General features: G+C 35.8%; 1 protein-coding gene across 1 annotated transcript in view; it reads left to right on the plus strand.

Moving 5' to 3' along the window:
- Positions 1–20,896, plus strand: part of LOC122798812 (zinc-binding protein A33-like) — a 313,259-nt gene that overhangs the window by 174,674 nt on the left and 117,689 nt on the right. The gene's annotated exons all lie outside the window — the stretch shown is intronic.

The following is a 20,896-nucleotide window of genomic DNA, read 5'->3' on the forward strand; positions in this document are numbered from 1 at the left end:
TTCAGTAATGATTAGCATGACTCTCCTTATACTCAGTTCAGTAATGATTAGCATGACTCTCCTTATACTCAGTTCAGTAATGATTAGCATGACTCTCCTTATACTCAGTACAACAATGATTAACATGACTCTCCTTATACTCAGTTCAGTAATGATTAGCATGGCTCTCCTTATACTCAGTTCAGTAAAGATTAGCATGACTCTCCTTATACTCAGTTCAGTAATGATTAGCATGACTCTCCTTATACTCATTTCAGTAATGATTAGCATGACTCTCCTTATACTCAGTTCAGTAATGATTAGCATGACTCTCCTTATACTCAGTTCAGTAATGAGTAACATGACTCTCCTTATACTCAGTTCAGTAATGATTAGCATGACTCTCCTTATACTCAGTTCAGTAATGATTAGCATGACTCTCCTTATACTCAGTTCAGTAATGATTAGCATGACTCTCCTTATACTCAGTTCAGTAATGATTAGCATGACTCTCCTTATACTCAGTTCAGTAATGATTAGCATGACTCTCCTTATACTCAGTTCAGTAATGATTAGCATGACTCTCCTTATACTCAGTTCAGTAATGATTAGCATGACTCTCCTTATACTCAGTTCAATAACGATTAGCATGACTCTCCTTATACTCAGTTCAGTAATGATTAGCATGACTCTCCTTATACTCAGTTCAGTAATGATTAGCATGACTCTCCTTATACTCAGTTCAGTAATGATTAGCATGACTCTCCTTATACTCAGTTCAGTAATGATTAGCATGACTCTCCTTATACTCAGTTCAGTAATGATTAGCATGACTCTCCTTATACTCAGTTCAGTAATGATTAGCATGACTCTCCTTATACTCAGTTCAGTAATGATTAGCATGACTCTCCTTATACTCAGTTCAGTAATGATTAGCATGACTTTTTTTATACTCAGTTCAGTAATGATTAGCATGACTCTCCTTATACTCAGTTCAGTAATGATTAGCATGACTTTCCTTATACTCAGTTCAGTAATGATTAGCATGACTCTCCTTATACTCAGTTCAGTAATGATTAGCATGACTCTCCTTATACTCAGTTCAGTAATGATTAGCATGACTCTCCTTATACTCAGTTCAGTAATGATTAGCATGACTCTCCTTATACTCAGTTCAGTAATGATTAGCATGACTCTCCTTATACTCAGTTCAGTAATGATTAGCATGACTCTCCTTATACTCAGTTCAGTAATGATTAGCATGACTCTCCTTATACTCAGTTCAGTAATGATTAGCATGACTCTCCTTATACTCAGTTCAGTAATGATTAGCATGACTCTCCTTATACTCAGTTCAGTAATGATTAGCATGACTCTCCTTATACTCAGTTCAGTAATGATTAGCATGACTCTCCTTATACTCAGTTCAGTAATGATTAGCATGACTCTCCTTATACTCAGTTCTATAATGATTAGCATGACTCTCCTTATATTGAGTTCAGTAATGATTAGCATGACTCTCCTTATACTGAGTTCAGTAATGATTAGCATGACTCTCCTTATACTCAGTTCAGTAATGATTAGCATGACTCTCCTTATACTCAGTTCAGTAATGATTAGCATGACTCTCCTTATACTCAGTTCAGTAATGATTAGCATGACTCTCCTTATACTCAGTTCAGTAATGATTAGCATGACTCTCCTTATACTCAGTTCAGTAATGATTAGCATGACTCTCCTTATACTCAGTTCAGTAATGATTAGCATGACTCTCCTTATACTCAGTTCAGTAATGATTAGCATGACTCTCCTTATACTCAGTTCAGTAATGATTAGCATGACTCTCCTTATACTCAGTTCAGTAATGATTAGCATGACTCTCCTTATACTCAGTTCAGTAATGATTAGCATGACTCTCCTTATACTCAGTTCAGTAATGATTAGCATGACTCTCCTTATACTCAGTTCAGTAATGATTAGCATGACTCTCCTTATACTCAGTTCAGTAATGATTAGCATGACTCTCCTTATACTCAGTTCAGTAATGATTAGCATGACTCTCCTTATACTCAGTTCATTAATGATTAGCATGACTCTCCTTATACTCAGTTCAGTAATGATTAGCATGACTCTCCTTATACTCAGTTCAGTAATGGTTAGCATGACTCTCCTTATACTCAGTTCAGTAATGATTAGCATGACTCTCCTAATACTCACTTCAGTAATGATTAGCATGACTCTCCTTATACTCAGTTCAGTAATGATTAGCATGACTCTCCTTATACTCAGTTCAGTAATGATTAGCATGACTCTCCTTATACTCAGTTCAGTAATGATTAGCATGACTCTCCTTATACTCAGTTCAGTAATGATTAGCATGACTCTCCTTATACTCAGTTCAGTAATGATTAGGATGACTCTCCTTATACTCAGTTCAGTAATGATTAGCATGACTCTACTTATACTCAGTTCAGTAATGATTAGCATGACTCTCCTTATTCTCAGTTCAGTAATGATTAGCATGACTCTCCTTATACTCAGTTCAGTAATGATTAGCATGACTCTCCTTATACTCAGTTCAGTAATGATTAGCATGACTCTCCTTATACTCAGTTCAGTAATGATTAGCATGACTCTCCTTATACTCAGTTCTATAACGATTAGCATGACTCTCCTTATACTCAGTTCAGTAATGATTAGCATGACTCTCCTTATACTGAGTTCAGTAATGATTAGCATGACTCTCCTTATACTCAGTTCAGTAATGATTAGCATGACTCTCCTTATACTCAGTTCAGTAATGATTAGCATGACTCTCCTTATACTCAGTTCAGTAATGATTAGCATGACTCTCCTTATACTCAGTTCAGTAATGATTAGCATGACTCTCCTTATACTCAGTTCAGTAATGATTAGCATGACTCTCCTTATACTCAGTTCAGTAATGATTAGCATGACTCTCCTTATACTCAGTTCAGTAATGATTAGCATGACTCTCCTTATACTCAGTTCAGTAATGATTAACATGACTCTCCTTATACTCAGTTCAGTAATGATTAGCATGGCTCTCCTTATACTCAGTTCAGTAAAGATTAGCATGACTCTCCTTATACTCAGTTCAGTAATGATTAGCATGACTCTCCTTATACTCAGTTCTGTAATGATTAGCATGACTCTGCTTAACTGAGTTCAGTAAGGATTAGCATGACTCTCCTTATACTCAGTTCAGTAATGATTAGCATGACTCTCCTTATACTCAGTTCAGTAATGATTAGCATGACTCTCCTTATACTCAGTTCAGTAATGATTAGCATGACTCTCCTTATACTCAGTTCAGTAATGATTAGCATGACTCTCCTTATACTCAGTTCAGTAATGATTAGCATGACTCTCCTTATACCCAGTTCAGTAATGATTAGCATGACTCTCCTTATACTCAGTTCATTAATGATTAGCATGACTCTCCTTATACTCAGTTCAGTAATGATTAGCATGACTCTCCTTATACTCAGTTCAGTAATGATTAGCATGACTCTCCTTATTCTCAGTTCAGTAATGATTAGCATGACTCTCCTTATACTCAGTTCAGTAACGATTAGCATGACTCTCCTTATACTCAGTTCAGTAATGATTAGCATGACTCTCCTTATACTCAGTTCAGTAATGATTAGCATGACTCTCCTTATACTCAGTTCAGTAATGATTAGCATGACTCTCCTTATATTCAGTTCAGTAATGATTAGCATGACTCTCCTTATACTCAGTTCAGTAATGATTAGCATGACTCTCCTTATACTCAGTTCAGTAATGATTAGCATGACTCTCCTTATACTCAGTTCAGTAATGATTAGCATGACTCTCCTTATACTCAGTTCAGTAATGATTAGCATGACTCTCCTTATACTCAGTTCAGTAATGATTAGCATGACTCTCCTTATACTCAGTTCAGTAATGATTAGCATGACTCTCCTTATACTCAGTTCAGTAATGATTAGCATGACTCCCCTTATACTCAGTTCAGTAATGATTAGCATGACTCTCCTTATACTCAGTTCAGTAATGATTAGCATGACTCTCCTTATACTCAGTTCAGTAATGATTAGCATCACTCTCCTTATACTCAGTTCAGTAATGATTAGCATGCCTCTCCTTATACTCAGTTCAGTAATGATTAGCATGACTCTCCTTATACTCAGTTCAGTAATGATTAGCATGACTCTCCTTATACTCAGTTCAGTAATGATAAGCATGACTCTCCTTATACTCAGTTCAGTAATGATTAGCATGACTCTCCTTATATTCAGTTCAGTAATGATTAGCATGACTCTCCTTATACTCAGTTCAGTAATGATTAGCATGACTCTCCTTATACTCAGTTCAGTAATGATTAGCATGACTCTCCTTATACTCAGTTCAGTAATGATTAGCATGACTCTCCTTATACTCAGTTCAGTAATGATTAGCATGACTCTCCTTATACTCAGTTCAGTAATGATTAGCATGACTCTCCTTATACTCAGTTTAGTAATGATTAGCATGACTCTCCTTATACTCAGTTCAGTAATGATTAGCATGACTCTCCTTATACTCAGTTCAGTAATGATTAGCATGACTCTCCTTATACTCAGTTCAGTAATGATTAGCATGACTCTCCTTATACTCAGTTCAGTAATGATTAGCATGACTCTCCTTATACTCAGTTCAGTAATGATTAGCATGACTCTCCTTATACTCAGTTCAGTAATGATTAGCATGACTCTCCTTATACTCAGTTCAGTAATGATTAGCATGACTCTCCTTATACTCAGTTCAGTAATGATTAGCATGACTCTCCTTATACTCAGTTCAGTAATGATTAGCATGACTCTCCTTATACTCAGTTCAGTAATGATTAGCATGACTCTCCTTATACTCAGTTCAGTAATGATTAGCATGACTCTTCATATACTCAGTTCAGTAATGATTAGCATGAGTCTCCTTATACCCAGTTCAGTAATGATTAGCATGACTCTCCTTATACTGAGCTCAGTAATGATTAACATGACTCTCCTTATACTCAGTTCAGTAACGATTAGCATGACTCTCCTTATACTCAGTTCAGTAATGATTAGCATGACTCTCCTTATACTCAGTTCAGTAATGATTAGCATGACTCTCCTTATACTCAGTTCATTAATGATTAGCATGACTCTCCTTATACTCAGTTCAGTAATGATTAGCATGACTCTCCTTATACTCAGTTCAGTAATGATTAGCATGACTCTCCTTATACTCAGTTCAGTAATGATTAGCATGACTCTCCTTATACTCAGTTCAGTAATGATTAGCATGACTGTCCTTATACTCAGTTCAGTAATGCTTAGCATGACTCTCCTTATACTTAGTTCAGTAATGATTAGCATGACTCTCCTTATACTGAGTTCAGTAATGATTAGCATGACTCTCCTTATACTCAGTTCAGTAATGATTAGCATGACTCTCCTTATACTCAGTTCAGTAATGATTAGCATGACTCTCCTTATACTCAGTTCAGTAATGATTAGCATGGCTTTCCTTATACTCAGTTCAGTAATGATTAGCATGACTCTCCTAATACTCAGTTCAGTAATGATTAGCATGGCTCTCCTTATACTTAGTTCAGTAATGATTAGCATGACTCTCCTTATACTCAGTTCAGTAATGATTAGCATGACTCTCCTTATACTCAGTTCAGTAATGATTAGCATGACTCTCCTTATACTCAGTTCAGTAATGATTAGCATGACTCTCCTTATACTCAGTTCAGTAATGATTAGCATGACTCTCCTTATACTCAGTTCAGTAATGATTAGCATGACACTCCTTATACTCAGTTCAGTAATGATTAGCATGACTCTCCTTATACTCAGTTCAGTAATGATTAGCATGACTCTCCTTATACTCAGTTCAGTAATGATTAGCATGACTCTCCTTATACTCAGTTCAGTAATGATTAGCATGACTCTCCTTATACTCAGTTCAGTAATGATTAGCATGACTCTCCTTATACTCAGTTCAGTAATGATTAGCATGACTCTCCTTATACTCAGTTCAGTAATGATTAGCATGACTCTCCTTATACTCAGTTCAGTAATGATAGCATGACTCTCCTTATACTCAGTTCAGTAATGATAGCATGACTCTCCTTATACTCGGTTCAGTAATGATAGCATGACTCTCCTTATACTCAGTTCAGTAATGATTAGCATGACTCTCCTTATACTCAGTTCAGTAATGATTAGCATGACTCTCCTTATACTCAGTTCAGTAATGATTAGCATGACTCTCCTTATACTCAGTTCAGTAATGATTAGCATGACTCTCCTTATACTCAGTTCTATAATGATTAGCATGACTCTCCTTATATTGAGTTCAGTAATGATTAGCATGACTCTCCTTATACTGAGTTCAGTAATGATTAGCATGACTCTCCTTATACTCAGTTCAGTAATGATTAGCATGACTCTCCTTATACTCAGTTCATTAATGATTAGCATGACTCTCCTTATACTCAGTTCAGTAATGATTAGCATGACTCTCCTTATACTCAGTTCAGTAATGATTAGCATGACTCTCCTTATACTCAGTTCAGTAATGATTAGCATGACTCTCCTTATACTCAGTTCAGTAATGATTAGCATGACTCTCCTTATACTCAGTTCAGTAATGATTAGCATGACTCTCCTTATACTCAGTTCAGTAATGATTAGCATGACTCTCCTTATACTCAGTTCAGTAATGATTAGCATGACTCTCCTAATACTCAGTTCAGTAATGATTAGCATGACTCTCCTTATACTCAGTTCAGTAATGATTAGCATGACTCTCCTTATACTCAGTTCAGTAATGATTAGCATGACTCTCCTTATACTCAGTTCAGTAATGATTAGCATGACTCTCCTTATACTCAGTTCAGTAATGATTAGCATGACTCTCCTTATACTCAGTTCAGTAATGATTAGCATGACTCTCCTAATACTCAGTTCAGTAATGATTAGCATGACTCTCCTTATACTCAGTTCAGTAATGATTAGCATGACTCTCCTTATACTCAGTTCAGTAATGATTAGCATGACTCTCCTTATACTCAGTTCAGTAATGATTAGCATGACTCTCCTTATACTCAGTTCAGTAATGATTAGCATGACTCTCCTAATACTCAGTTCAGTAATGATTAGCATGACTCTCCTTATACTCAGTTCAGTAATGATTAGCATGGCTTTCCTTATACTCAGTTCAGTAATGATTAGCATGACTCTCCTTATACTCAGTTCAGTAATGATTAGCATGACTCTCCTTATACTCAGTTCAGTAATGATTAGCATGACTCTCCTTATACTCAGTTCAGTAATGATTAGCATGACTCTCCTTATACTCAGTTCAGTAATGATTAGCATGACTCTCCTTATACTCAGTTCAGTAATGATTAGCATGACTCTCCTTATACTCAGTTCAGTAATGATTAGCATGACTCTCCTTATACTCAGTTCAGTAATGATTAGCATGACTCTCCTTATACTCAGTTCAGTAATGATTAGCATGACTCTCCTTATACTCAGTTCAGTAATGATTAGCATGACTCTCCTTATACTCAGTTCAGTAATGATTAGCATGACTCTCCTTATACTTAGTTCAGTAATGATTAGCATGACTCTCCTAATACTCAGTTCAGTAATGATTAGCATGACTCTCCTTATACTCAGTTCAGTAATGATTAGCATGACTCTCCTTATACTCAGTTCAGTAATGATTAGCATGACTCTCCTTATACTCAGTTCAGTAATGATTAGCATGACTCTCCTTATACTCAGTTCAGTAATGATTAGCATGACTCTCCTTATACTCAGTTCAGTAATGATTAGCATGACTCTCCTTATACTGAGTTCAGTAATGATTAGCATGCCTCTCCTTATACTCAGTTCAGTAATGATTAGCATGACTCTCCTTATACTCAGTTCAGTAATGATAGCATGACTCTCCTTATACTCAGTTCAGTAATGATTAGGATGACTCTCCTTATACTCAGTTCAGTAATGATTAGCATGACTCTCCTTATACTCAGTTCAGTAATGATTAGCATGACTCTCCTTATACTCAGTTCAGTAATGATTAGCATGACTCTCCTTATACTCAGTTCAGTAATGATTAGCATGACTCTCCTTATACTCAGTTCAGTAATGATTAGCATGACTCTCCTTATACTCAGTTCAGTAATGATAGCATGACTCTCCTTATACTCAGTTCAGTAATGATTAGCATGACTCTCCTTATACTCAGTTCAGTAATGATTAGCATGACTCTTCTTATACTCAGTTCAGTATCGATTAGCATGACTCTCCTTATACTCAGTTCTATAATGATTAGCATGACTCTCCTTATACTCAGTTCAGTAATGATTAGCATGACTCTCCTTATACTCAGTTCAGTAATGATTAGCATGACTCTCCTTATACTCAGTTCAGTAATGATTAGCATGACTCTCCTTATACTCAGTTCAGTAATGATTAGCATGACTCTCCTTATACTCAGTTCAGTAATGATTAGCATGACTCTCCTTATACTCAGTTCAGTAATGATTAGCATGACTCTCCTTATACTCAGTTCATTAATGATTAGCATGACTCTCCTTATACTCAGTTCAGTAATGATTAGCATGACTCTCCTTATACTCAGTTCAGTAATGATTAGCATGACTCTCCTTATACTCAGTTCATTAATGATTAGCATGACTCTCCTTATACTCAGTTCAGTAATGATTAGCATGACTCTCCTTATACTCAGTTCAGTAATGATTAGCATGACTCTCCTTATACTCAGTTCAGTAATGATTAGCATGACTCTCCTTATACTCAGTTCAGTAACAATTAGCATGACTCTCCTTATACTCAGTTCAATAATAATTAGCATGACTCTCCTTATACTCAGTTCAGTAATGATTAGCATGACTCTCCTTATACTCAGTTCAGTAATGATTAGCATGACTCTCCTTATACTCAGTTCTATAATGATTAGCATGACTCTCCTTATATTGAGTTCAGTAATGATTAGCATGACTCTCCTTATACTGAGTTCAGTAATGATTAGCATGACTCTCCTTATACTCAGTTCAGTAATGATTAGCATGACTCTCCTTATACTCAGTTCAGTAATGATTAGCATGACTCTCCTTATACTCAGTTCAGTAATGATTAGCATGACTCTCCTTATACTCAGTTCAGTAATGATTAGCATGACTCTCCTTATACTCAGTTCAGTAATGATTAGCATGACTCTCCTTATACTCAGTTCAGTAATGATTAGCATGACTCTCCTTATACTCAGTTCAGTAATGATTAGCATGACTCTCCTTATACTCAGTTCAGTAAAGATTAGCATGACTCTCCTTATACTCGGTTCAGTAATGATTAGCATGACTCTCTTTATACTCAGTTCAGTAATGATTAGCATGACTCTCCTTATATGCAGTTCTATAAAGATTAGCATGACTCTCCTTATACTCAGTTCAGTAATGATTAGCATGACTCTCCTTATACTCAGTTCAGTAATGCTTAGCATGACTCTCCTTATACTTAGTTCAGTAATGATTAGCATGACTCTCCTAATACTCAGTTCAGTAATGATTAGCATGACTCTCCTTATACTCAGTTCAGTAATGATTAGCATGACTCTCCTTATACTCAGTTCAGTAATGATTAGCATGACTCTCCTTATACTCAGTTCAGTAATGATTAGCATGACTCTCCTTATACTCAGTTCAGTAATGATTAGCATGACTCTCCTTATACTCAGTTCAGTAATGATTAGCATGACTCTCCTTATACTCAGTTCAGTAATGATTAGCATGACTCTCCTTATACTCAGTTCAGTAATGATTAGCATGACTTTCCTTATTCTCAGTTCAGTAATGATTAGCATGACTCTCCTTATACTCAGTTCAGTAATGATTAGCATGACTTTGCTTATACTGAGTTCAGTAATGATTAGCATGACTCTCCTTATACTCAGTTCAGTAATGATTAGCATGACTCTCCTTATACTCAGTTCAGTAATGATTAGCATGACTCTCCTTATACTCAGTTCAGTAATGATTAGCATGACTCTCCTTATACTCAGTTCAGTAATGATTAGGATGACTCTCCTTATACTCAGTTCAGTAATGGTTAGCATGACTCTCCTTATACTCAGTTCAGTAATGATTAGCATGACTCTCCTAATACTCACTTCAGTAATGATTAGCATGACTCTCCTTATACTCAGTTCAGTAATGATTAGCATGACTCTCCTTATACTCAGTTCAGTAATGATTAGCATGACTCTCCTTATACTCAGTTCAGTAATGATTAGCATGACTCTCCTTATACTCAGTTCAGTAATGATTAGCATGACTCTCCTTATACTCAGTTCAGTAATGATTAGCATGACTCTCCTTATACTCAGTTCAGTAATGATTAGCATGACTCTCCTTATACTCAGTTCAGTAATGATTAGCATGACTCTCCTTATACTCAGTTCAGTAATGATTAGCATGACTCTCCTTATACTCAGTTCAGTAATGATTAGCATGACTTTCCTTATACTCAGTTCAGTAATGATTAGCATGACTCTCCTTATACTCAGTTCAGTAATGATTAGCATGACTTTCCTTATACTCAGTTCAGTAATGATTAGCATGACTTTTTTTATACTCAGTTCAGTAATGATTAGCATGACTCTCATTATACTCAGTTCAGTAATGATTAGCATGACTCTCCTTATACTCAGTTCAGTAATGATTAGCATGACTCTCCTTATACTCAGTTCAGTAATGATTAGCATGACTCTCCTTATACTCAGTTCAGTAATGATTAGCATGACTCTCCTTATACTTAGTTCAGTAATGATTAGCATGACTCTCCTAATACTCAGTTCAGTAATGATTAGCATGACTCTCCTTATACTCAGTTCAGTAATGATTAGCATGACTCTCCTTATACTCAGTTCAGTAATGATTAGCATGACTCTCCTTATACTCAGTTCAGTAATGATTAGCATGACTCTCCTTATACTCAGTTCAATAACGATTAGCATGACTCTCCTTATACTCAGTTTAGTAATGATTAGCATGACTTTTCTTATACTCAGTTCAGTAATGATTAGCATGACTCTCCTTATACTCAGTTCAGTAATGATTAGCATGACTTTCCTTATACTCAGTTCAGTAATGATTAGCATGACTCTCCTTATACTCAGTTCAGTAATGATTAGCATGACTCTCCTTATACTCAGTTCAGTAATGATTAGCATGACTCTCCTTATACTCAGTTCAGTAATGATTAGCATGACTCTCCTTATACTCAGTTCAGTAATGATTAGCATGACTCTCCTTATACTCAGTTCAGTAATGATTAGCATGACTCTCCTTATACTCAGTTCAGTAATGATTAGCATGACTCTCCTTATACTCAGTTCAGTAATGATTAGCATGGCTCTCCTTATACTTAGTTCAGTAATGATTAGCATGACTCTCCTTATACTCACTTAAGTAATGATTAGCATGATTCTCCTTATACTCAGTTCAGTACTGATTAGCATGACTCTCCTTATACTCAGTTCAGTAATGATTAGCATGACTCTCCTTATACTCAGTTCAGTAATGATTAGCATGACTGTCCTTATACTCAGTTCAGTAATGATTAGCATGACTCTCCTTATACTCAGTTCAGTAATGATTAGCATGACTCTCCTTATACTCAGTTCATCAATGATTAGCATGACTCTCCTTATACTCAGTTCAGTAATGATTAGCATGACTCTCCTTATACTCAGTTCAGTAATGATTAGCATGACTCTCCTTATACTCAGTTCAGTAATGATTAGCATGACTCTCCTTATACTCAGTTCAGTAATGATTAGCATGACTCTCCTTATACTCAGTTCTGTAATGATTAGCATGACTCTCCTTATACTCAGTTCAGTAATGATTAGCATGACTCTCCTTATACTCAGTTCAGTAATGATTAGCATGACTCTCCTTATACTCAGTTCAGTAATGATTAGCATGACTCTCCTTATACTCAGTTCAGTAATGATTAGCATGACTCTCCTTATACTCAGTTCAGTAATGATTAGCATGACTGTCCTTATACTCAGTTCAGTAATGATTAGCATGACTCTCCTTATACTCAGTTCAGTAATGATTAGCATGACTCTCCTTATACTCAGTTCAGTAATGATTAGCATGACTCTCCTTATACTCAGTTCAGTAATGATTAGCATGACTCTCCTTATACTCAGTTCAGTAATGATTAGCATGACTCTCCTTATACTCAGTTCAGTAATGATTAGCATGACTCTCCTTATACTCAGTTCAGTAATGATTAGCATGACTCTCCTTATACTCAGTTCAGTAATGATTAGCATGACTCTCCTTATACTCAGTTCAGTAATGATTAGCATGACTCTCCTTATACTCAGTTCAGTAATGATTAGCATGACTCTCCTTATACTCAGTTCAGTAATGATTAGCATGACTCTCCTTATACTCAGTTCAGTAATGATTAGCATGACTCTCCTTATACTCAGTTCAGTAATGATTAGCATGACTCTCCTTATACTCAGTTCAGTAATGATTAGCATGACTCTCCTTATACTCAGTTCAGTAACAAATAGCATGACTCTCCTTATACTCAGTTCAGTAATGATTAGTATGACTCTCCTTATACTCTGTTCAGTAATGATTAGCATGACTCTCCTTATACTCAGTTCAGTAATGATTAGCATGACTCTCCTTATACTCAGTTCAGTAATGATTAGCATGACTCTCCTTATACTCAGTTCAGTAATGATTAGCATGACTCTCCTTATACTCAGTTCAGTAATGATTAGCATGACTCTCCTTATACTCAGTTCAGTAATGATTAGCATGACTCTCCTTATACTCAGTTCAGTAATGATTAGCATGACTCTCCTTATACTCAGTTCAGTAATGATTAGCATGACTCTCCTTATACTCAGTTCAGTAATGATTAGCATGACTCTCCTTATACTCAGTTCAGTAATGATTAGCATGACTTTCCTTATACTCAGTTCAGTAATGATTAGCGTGACTCTCCTTATACTCAGTTCATTAATGATTAGCATGACTCTCCTTATACTCAGTTCAGTAATGATTAGCATGACTCTCCTTATACTCAGTTCAGTAATGATTAGCATGACTCTCCTTATACTCAGTTCAGTAATGATTAGCATGACTCTCCTTATACTCACTTCAGTAATGATTAGCATGACTCTCCTTATACTCAGTTCAGTAATGATTAGCATGACTCTCCTTATACTCAGTTCAGTAATGATTAGCATGACTCTCCTTATACTCAGTTCAGTAATGATTAGCATGACTCTCCTTATACTGAGTTCAGTAATGATTAGCATGACTCTCCTTATACTCAGTTCAGTAATGATTAGCATGACTCTCCTTATACTCAGTTCAGTAATGATTAGCATGACTCTCCTTATACTCAGTTCAGTAATGATTAGCATGACTCTCCTTATACTCAGTTCAGTAATGATTAGCATGACTCTCCTTATACTCAGTTCAGTAATGATTAGCATGACTCTCCTTATACTCAGTTCAGTAATGATTAGCATGACTCTCCTTATACTCAGTTCAGTAATGATTAGCATGACTCTCCTTATACTCAGTTCAGTAATGATTAGCATGACTCTCCTTATACTCAGTTCAGTAATGATTAGCATGGCTTTCCTTATTCTCAGTTCAGTAATGATTAGCATGACTCTCCTTATACTCAGTTCAGTAATGATTAGCATGACTCTCCTTATACTGAGCTCAGTAATGATTAACATGACTCTCCTTATACTCAGTTCAGTAACGATTAGCATGTCTCTCATTATACCCACTTCAGTAATGATTAGCATGATTCTCCTTATACTCAGTTCAGTAATGATTAGCATGATCATGACTCTCCTTATACTCAGTTCAGTAATGATTAGCATGACTCTCCTTATACTCAGTTCAGTAATGATTAGCATGACTCTCCTTATACTCAGTTCAGTAATGATTAGCATGACTCTCCTTATACTCAGTTCAGTAATGATTAGCATGACTCTCCTTATACTCAGTTCAGTAATGATTAGCATGACTCTCCTTATACTCAGTTCAGTAATGATTAGCATGACTCTCCTTATACTCAGTTCAGTAATGATTAGCATGACTCTCCTTATACTCAGTTCAGTAATGATTAGCATGACTCTCCTTATACTCAGTTCAGTAATGATTAGCATGACTCTCCTTATACTCAGTTCAGTAATGATTAGCATGACTCTCCTTATACTCAGTTCAGTAATGATTAGCATGACTCTCCTTATACTCAGTTCAGTAATGATTAGCATGACTCTCCTTATACTCAGTTCAGTAATGATTAGCATGACTCTCCTTATACTGAGTTCAGTAATGATTAGCATGACTCTGCTTATACTGAGTTCAGTAATGATTAGCATGACTCTCCTTATACTCAGTTCAGTAATGATTAGCATGACTCTCCTTATACTCAGTTCAGTAATGATTAGCATGACTCTCCTTATACTCAGTTCAGTAATGATTAGCATGACTCTCCTTATACTCAGTTCTATAATGATTAGCATGACTCTCCTTATACTCAGTTCAGTAATGATTAGCATGACTCTCCTTATACTGAGTTCAGTAATGATTAGCATGACTCTCCTTATACTCAGTTCAGTAATGATTAGCATGACTCTCCTTATACTCAGTTCAGTAATGATTAGCATGACTCTCCTTATACTCAGTTCAGTAATGATTAGCATGACTCTCCTTATACTCAGTTCAGTAATGATTAGCATGACTCTCCTTATACTCAGTTCAGTAATGATTAGCATGACTCTCCTTATACTCAGTTCAGTAATGATTAGCATGACTCTCCTTATACTCAGTTCAGTAATGATTAGCATGACTCTCCTTATACTCAGTTCAGTAATGATTAGCATGACTCTCCTTATACTCAGTTCAGTAATGATTAGCATGACTCTCCTTATACTCAGTTCAGTAATGATTAGCATGACTTTCCTTATACTGAGTTCAGTAATGATTAGCATGACTCTCCTTATACTCAGTTCATCAATGATTAGCATGACTTTCTTTATACTCAGTTCAGTAATGATTAGCATGACTCTCCTTATACTCAGTTCAGTAATGATTAGCATGACTCTCATTATACTCAGTTCAGTAATGATTAGCATGACTCTCCTTATACTCAGTTCAGTAATGATTAGCATGACTCTCCTTATACTCAGTTCAGTAATGATTAGCATGACTCTCCTTATACTCAGTTCAGTAATGATTAGCATGACTCTCCTTATACTCAGTTCAGTAATGATTAGCATGACTCTCCTTATACTCAGTTCAGTAATGATTAGCATGACTCTCCTAATACTCAGTTCAGTAATGATTAGCATGACTCTCCTTATACTCAGTTCAGTAATGATTAGCATGACTCTCCTTATACTCAGTTCAGTAATGATTAGCATGACTCTCCTTATACTCAGTTCAGTAATGATTTGCATGACTCTCCTTATACTCAGTTCAGTAATGATTAGCATGACTCTCCTAATACTCAGTTCAGTAATGATTAGCATGACTCTCCTTATACTCAGTTCAGTAATGATTAGCATGACTCTCCTTATACTCAGTTCAGTAATGATTAGCATGACTCTCCTTATACTCAGTTCAGTAATGATTAACATGACTCTCCTTATACTCAGTTCATCAATGATTAGCACGACTTTCTTTATACTCAGTTCAGTAATGATTAGCATGACTCTCCTTATACTCAGTTCAGTAATGATTAGCATGACTCTCCTTATACTCAGTTCAGTAATGATTAGCATGACTCTCCTTATACTCAGTTCAGTAATGATTAGCATGACTCTCCTTATACTCAGTTCAGTAATGATTAGCATGACTCTCCTTATACTCAGTTCAGTAATGATTAGCATGACTCTCCTTATACTCAGTTCAGTAATGATTAGCATGACTCTCCTTATACTCAGTTCAGTAATGATTAGCATGACTCTCCTTATATTCAGTTCATTAATGATTAGCATGACTCTCCTTATACTCAGTTCAGTAATGATTAGCATGACTCTCCTTATACTCAGTTCAGCAATGATTAGCATGACTCTCCTTATACTCAGTTCATTAATGATTAGCATGACTCTCCTTATACTCAGTTCAGCAATGATTAGCATGACTCTCCTTATACTCAGTTCATTAATGATTAGCATGACTCCCCTTATACTCAGTTCAATAATGATTAACATAACTCTCCTTATAACCACTTCAGTAATGATTAGCATGACTCTCCTTATACTCAGTTCAGTAATGATTAGCATGACTCTCCTTATACTCAGTTCAGTAATGATTAGCATGACTCTCCTTATACTCAGTTCAGTAATGATTAGCATGACTCCCCTTATACTCAGTTCAATAATAATTAGCATGACTCTCCTTATACTCAGTTCAGTAATGATTAGCATGACTCTCCTAATACTCAGTTCAGTAATGATTAGCATGACTCTCCTTATACTTAGTTCAGTAATGATTAGCATGACTCTCCTTATACTCAGTTCAGTAATGATTAGCATGACTCTCCTTATACTCAGTTCAGTAATGATTAGCATGACTGTCCTTATACTCAGTTCAGTAATGATTAGCATGACTCTCCTTATACTCAGTTCAGTAATGATTAGCATGACTCTCCTTATACTCAGTTCAGTAATGATTAGCATGACTCTCCTTATACTCAGTTCAGTAATGATTAGCATGACTCTCCTTATACTCAGTTCAGTAATGATTAGCATGACTCTCCTTATACTCAGTTCAGTAATGATTAGCATGACTCTCCTTATACTCAGTTCAGTAATGATTAGCATGACTCTCCTTATACTCAGTTCAGTAATGATTAGCATGACTCTCATTATACTCAGTTCAATAATGGTTAGGATGACTCTCCTTATACTCAGTTCAGTAATGATTAGCATGACTCTCCTTATACTCAGTTCAGTAATGATTAGCATGACTCTCCTTATACTCAGTTCAGTAATGATTAGCATGACTCTCCTTATACTCAGTTCAGTAATGATTAGCATGACTCTCCTTATACTCAGTTCAGTAATGATTAGCATGACTCTCCTTATACTCAGTTCAGTAATGATTAGCATGACTCTCCTTATACTCAGTTCAGTAATGATTAGCATGACTCTCCTTATACTCAGTTCAGTAATGATTAGCATGACTCTCCTTATACTCAGTTCAGTAATGATTAGCATGACTCTCCTTATACTCAGTTCAGTAATGATTAGCATGACTCTCCTTATACTCAGTTCAGTAATGATTAGCATGACTCTCCTTATACTCAGTTCAGTAATGATTAGCATGACTCTCCTTATACTCAGTTCAGTAATGATAGCATGACTCTCCTTATACTCAGTTCAGTAATGATTAGCATGACTCTCCTTATACTCAGTTCAGTAATGATTAGCATGACTCTCCTTATACTCAGTTCAGTAATGATTAGCATGACTCTCCTTATACTCAGTTCAGTAATGATTAGCATGACTCTCCTTATACTCAGTTCAGTAATGATTAGCATGACTCTCCTTATACTCAGTTCAGTAATGATTAGCATGACTCTCCTTATACTCAGTTCAGTAATGATTAGCATGACTCTCCTTATACTCAGTTCAGTAATGATTAGCATGACTTTCCTTATACTCAGTTCAGTAATGATTAGCATGACTCTCCTTATACTCAGTTCAGTAATGATTAGCATGACTCTCCTTATACTTAGTTCAGTAATGATTAGCATGACTCTCCTTATACTCAGTTCAGTAATGATTAGCATGACTCTCCTTATACTCAGTTCAGTAATGATTAGCATGACTCTCCTTATACTCAGTTCAGTAATGATTAGCATGACTCTCCTTATACTCAGTTCAGCAATGATTAGCATGACTCTCCTTATACTCAGTTCAGTAATGATTAGCATGACTCTCCTTATACTCAGTTCAGTAATGATTAGCATGACTCTCCTTATACTCAGTTCAGTAATGATTAGCATGACTTTCTTTATACTCAGTTCAGTAATGATTAGCATGACTCTCCTTATACTCAGTTCAGTAATGATTAGCATGACTCTCCTTATACTCAGTTCAGTAATGATTAGCATGACTCTCCTTATACTTAGTTCAGTAATGATTAGCATGACTCTCCTAATACTCAGTTCAGTAATGATTAGCATGACTCTCCTTATACTCAGTTCAGTAATGATTAGCATGACTCTCCTTATACTCAGTTCAGTAATGATTAGCATGACTTTCTTTATACTCAGTTCAGTAATGATTAGCATGACTCTCCTTATACTCAGTTCAGTAATGATTAGCATGACTCTCCTTATACTCAGTTCAGTAATGATTAGCATGACTCTCCTTATACTCAGTTCAGTAATGATTAGCATGACTCTCCTTATACTCAGTTCAGTAATGATTAGCATGACTCTCCTTATACTCAGTTCAGTAATGATTAGCATGACTCTCCTTATACTCAGTTCAGTAATGATTAGCATGACTCTCCTTATACTCAGTTCAGTAATGATTAGCATGACTCTCCTTATACTCAGTTCAGTAATGATTAGCATGACTCTCCTTATACTCAGTTCAGTAATGATTAGCATGACTCTCCTTATACTCAGTTCAGTAATGATTAGCATGACTCTCCTTATATTCATTTCAGTAATGATTAGCATGACTCCCCTTATACTCAGTTCAGTAATGATTAGCATGACTCTCCTTATACTCAGTTCAGTAATGATTAGCATGACTCTCCTTATACTCAGTTCAGTAATGATTAGCATGACTCTCCTTATACTCAGTTCAGTAATGATTAGCATGACTCTCCTTATACTCAGTTCAGTAATGATTAGCATGACTCTCCTTATACTCAGTTCAGTAATGATTAGCATGACTCTCCTTATACTCAGTTCAGTAATGATTAGCATGACTCTCCTTATACTCAGTTCAGTAATGATTAGCATGACTCTCCTTATACTCAGTTCAGTAATGATTAGCATGACTCTCCTTATACTCAGTTCAGTAATGATTAGCATGACTCTCCTTATACTCAGTTCAGTAATGATTAGCATGACTCTCCTTATACTCAGTTCAGTAATGATTAGCATGACTCTCCTTATACTCAGTTCAGTAATGATTAGCTTGACTCTCCTTATACTCAGGTCTGTAATGATTAGCATGACTCTCCTTATACTCAGTTCAGTAATGATTAGCATGACTCTCCTTATACTCAGTTCAGTAATGATTAGCATGACTCTCCTTATACTCAGTTCAGTAATGATTAGCATGACTATCCTTATACTCAGTTCAGTAATGATTAGCATGACTCTCCTTATACTCAGTTCAGTAATGATTAGCATGACTCTCCTTATACTCAGTTCAGTAATGATTAGCATGACTCTCCTTATACTCAGTTCAGTAATGATTAGCATGACTCTCCTTATACTCAGTTCAGTAATGATTAGCATGACTCTCCTTATACTCAGTTCAGTAATGATTAGCATGACTCTCCTTATACTCAGTTCAGTAATGATTAGCATGACTCTCCTTATACTCAGTTCAGTAATGATTAGCATGACTCTCCTTATACTCAGTTCAGTAATGATTAGCATGACTCTCCTTATACTCAGTTCAGTAATGATTAGCATGACTCTCCTTATACTCAGTTCAGTAATGATTAGCATGACTCTCCTTATACTGAGTTCAGTAATGATTAGCATGACTCTCCTTATACTCAGTTCAGTAATGATTAGCATGACTCTCCTTATACTCAGTTCAGTAATGATTAGCATGACTCTCCTTATACTCAGTTCAGTAATGATTAGCATGACTCTCCTTATACTCAGTTCAGTAATGATTAGCATGACTCTCCTTATACCCAGTTCAGTAATGATTAGCATGATTCTCCTTATACTCAGTTCAGTAATGATTAGCATGATTCTAATTATATTCAGTTCAATAACGATTAGCATGGCTTTCCTTATACTCAGTTCAGTAATGATTAGCATGACTCTCCTTATACTCAGTTCAGTAATGATTAGCATGACTCTCCTTATACTCAGTTCAGTAATGATTAGCATGACTTTCCTTATACTCAGTTCAGTAATGATTAGCATGACTCTCCTTATACTCAGTTCAGTAATGATTAGCATGACTCTCCTTATACTCAGTTCAGTAATGATTAGCATGACTCTCATTATACTCAGTTCAGTAATGATTAGCATGACTCTCCTTATACTCAGTTCAGTAATGATTAGCATGACTCTCCTAATACTCACTTCAGTAATGATTAGCATGACTCTCATTATACTCAGTTCAATAATGATTAGCATGACTCTCCTTATACTCAGTTCAGTAATGATTAGCATGACTTTCCTTATACTCAGTTCAGTAATGATTAGCATGACTCTCCTTATACTCAGTTCAGTAATGATTAGCATGACTCTCCTTATACTCAGTTCAATAACGATTAGCATGACTCTCCTTATACTCAGTTCAGTAATGATTAGCGTGACTCTCCTTATACTCAGTTCATTAATGATTAGCATGACTCTCCTTATACTCAGTTCAGTAATGATTAGCATGGCCTCTCCTTCTCAGTTCAATAATGAGTAGCATGACTCTCCTTATACAGTTCAGTAATGATTAGGATGACTCTCCTTATACACAGTTCAGTAATGATTAGCATGACTCTCCTTATACTCAGTTCAGTAATGATTAGCATGACTCTCATTATACTCAGTTCAAAAATTTAAAGAAAATT

This window comes from Protopterus annectens, chromosome 3.part1, assembly GCF_019279795.1.
Source record: "Protopterus annectens isolate FY-2018-M chromosome 3.part1, PAN1.0, whole genome shotgun sequence".
Lineage (NCBI taxonomy): Eukaryota > Metazoa > Chordata > Ceratodontiformes > Protopteridae > Protopterus > Protopterus annectens.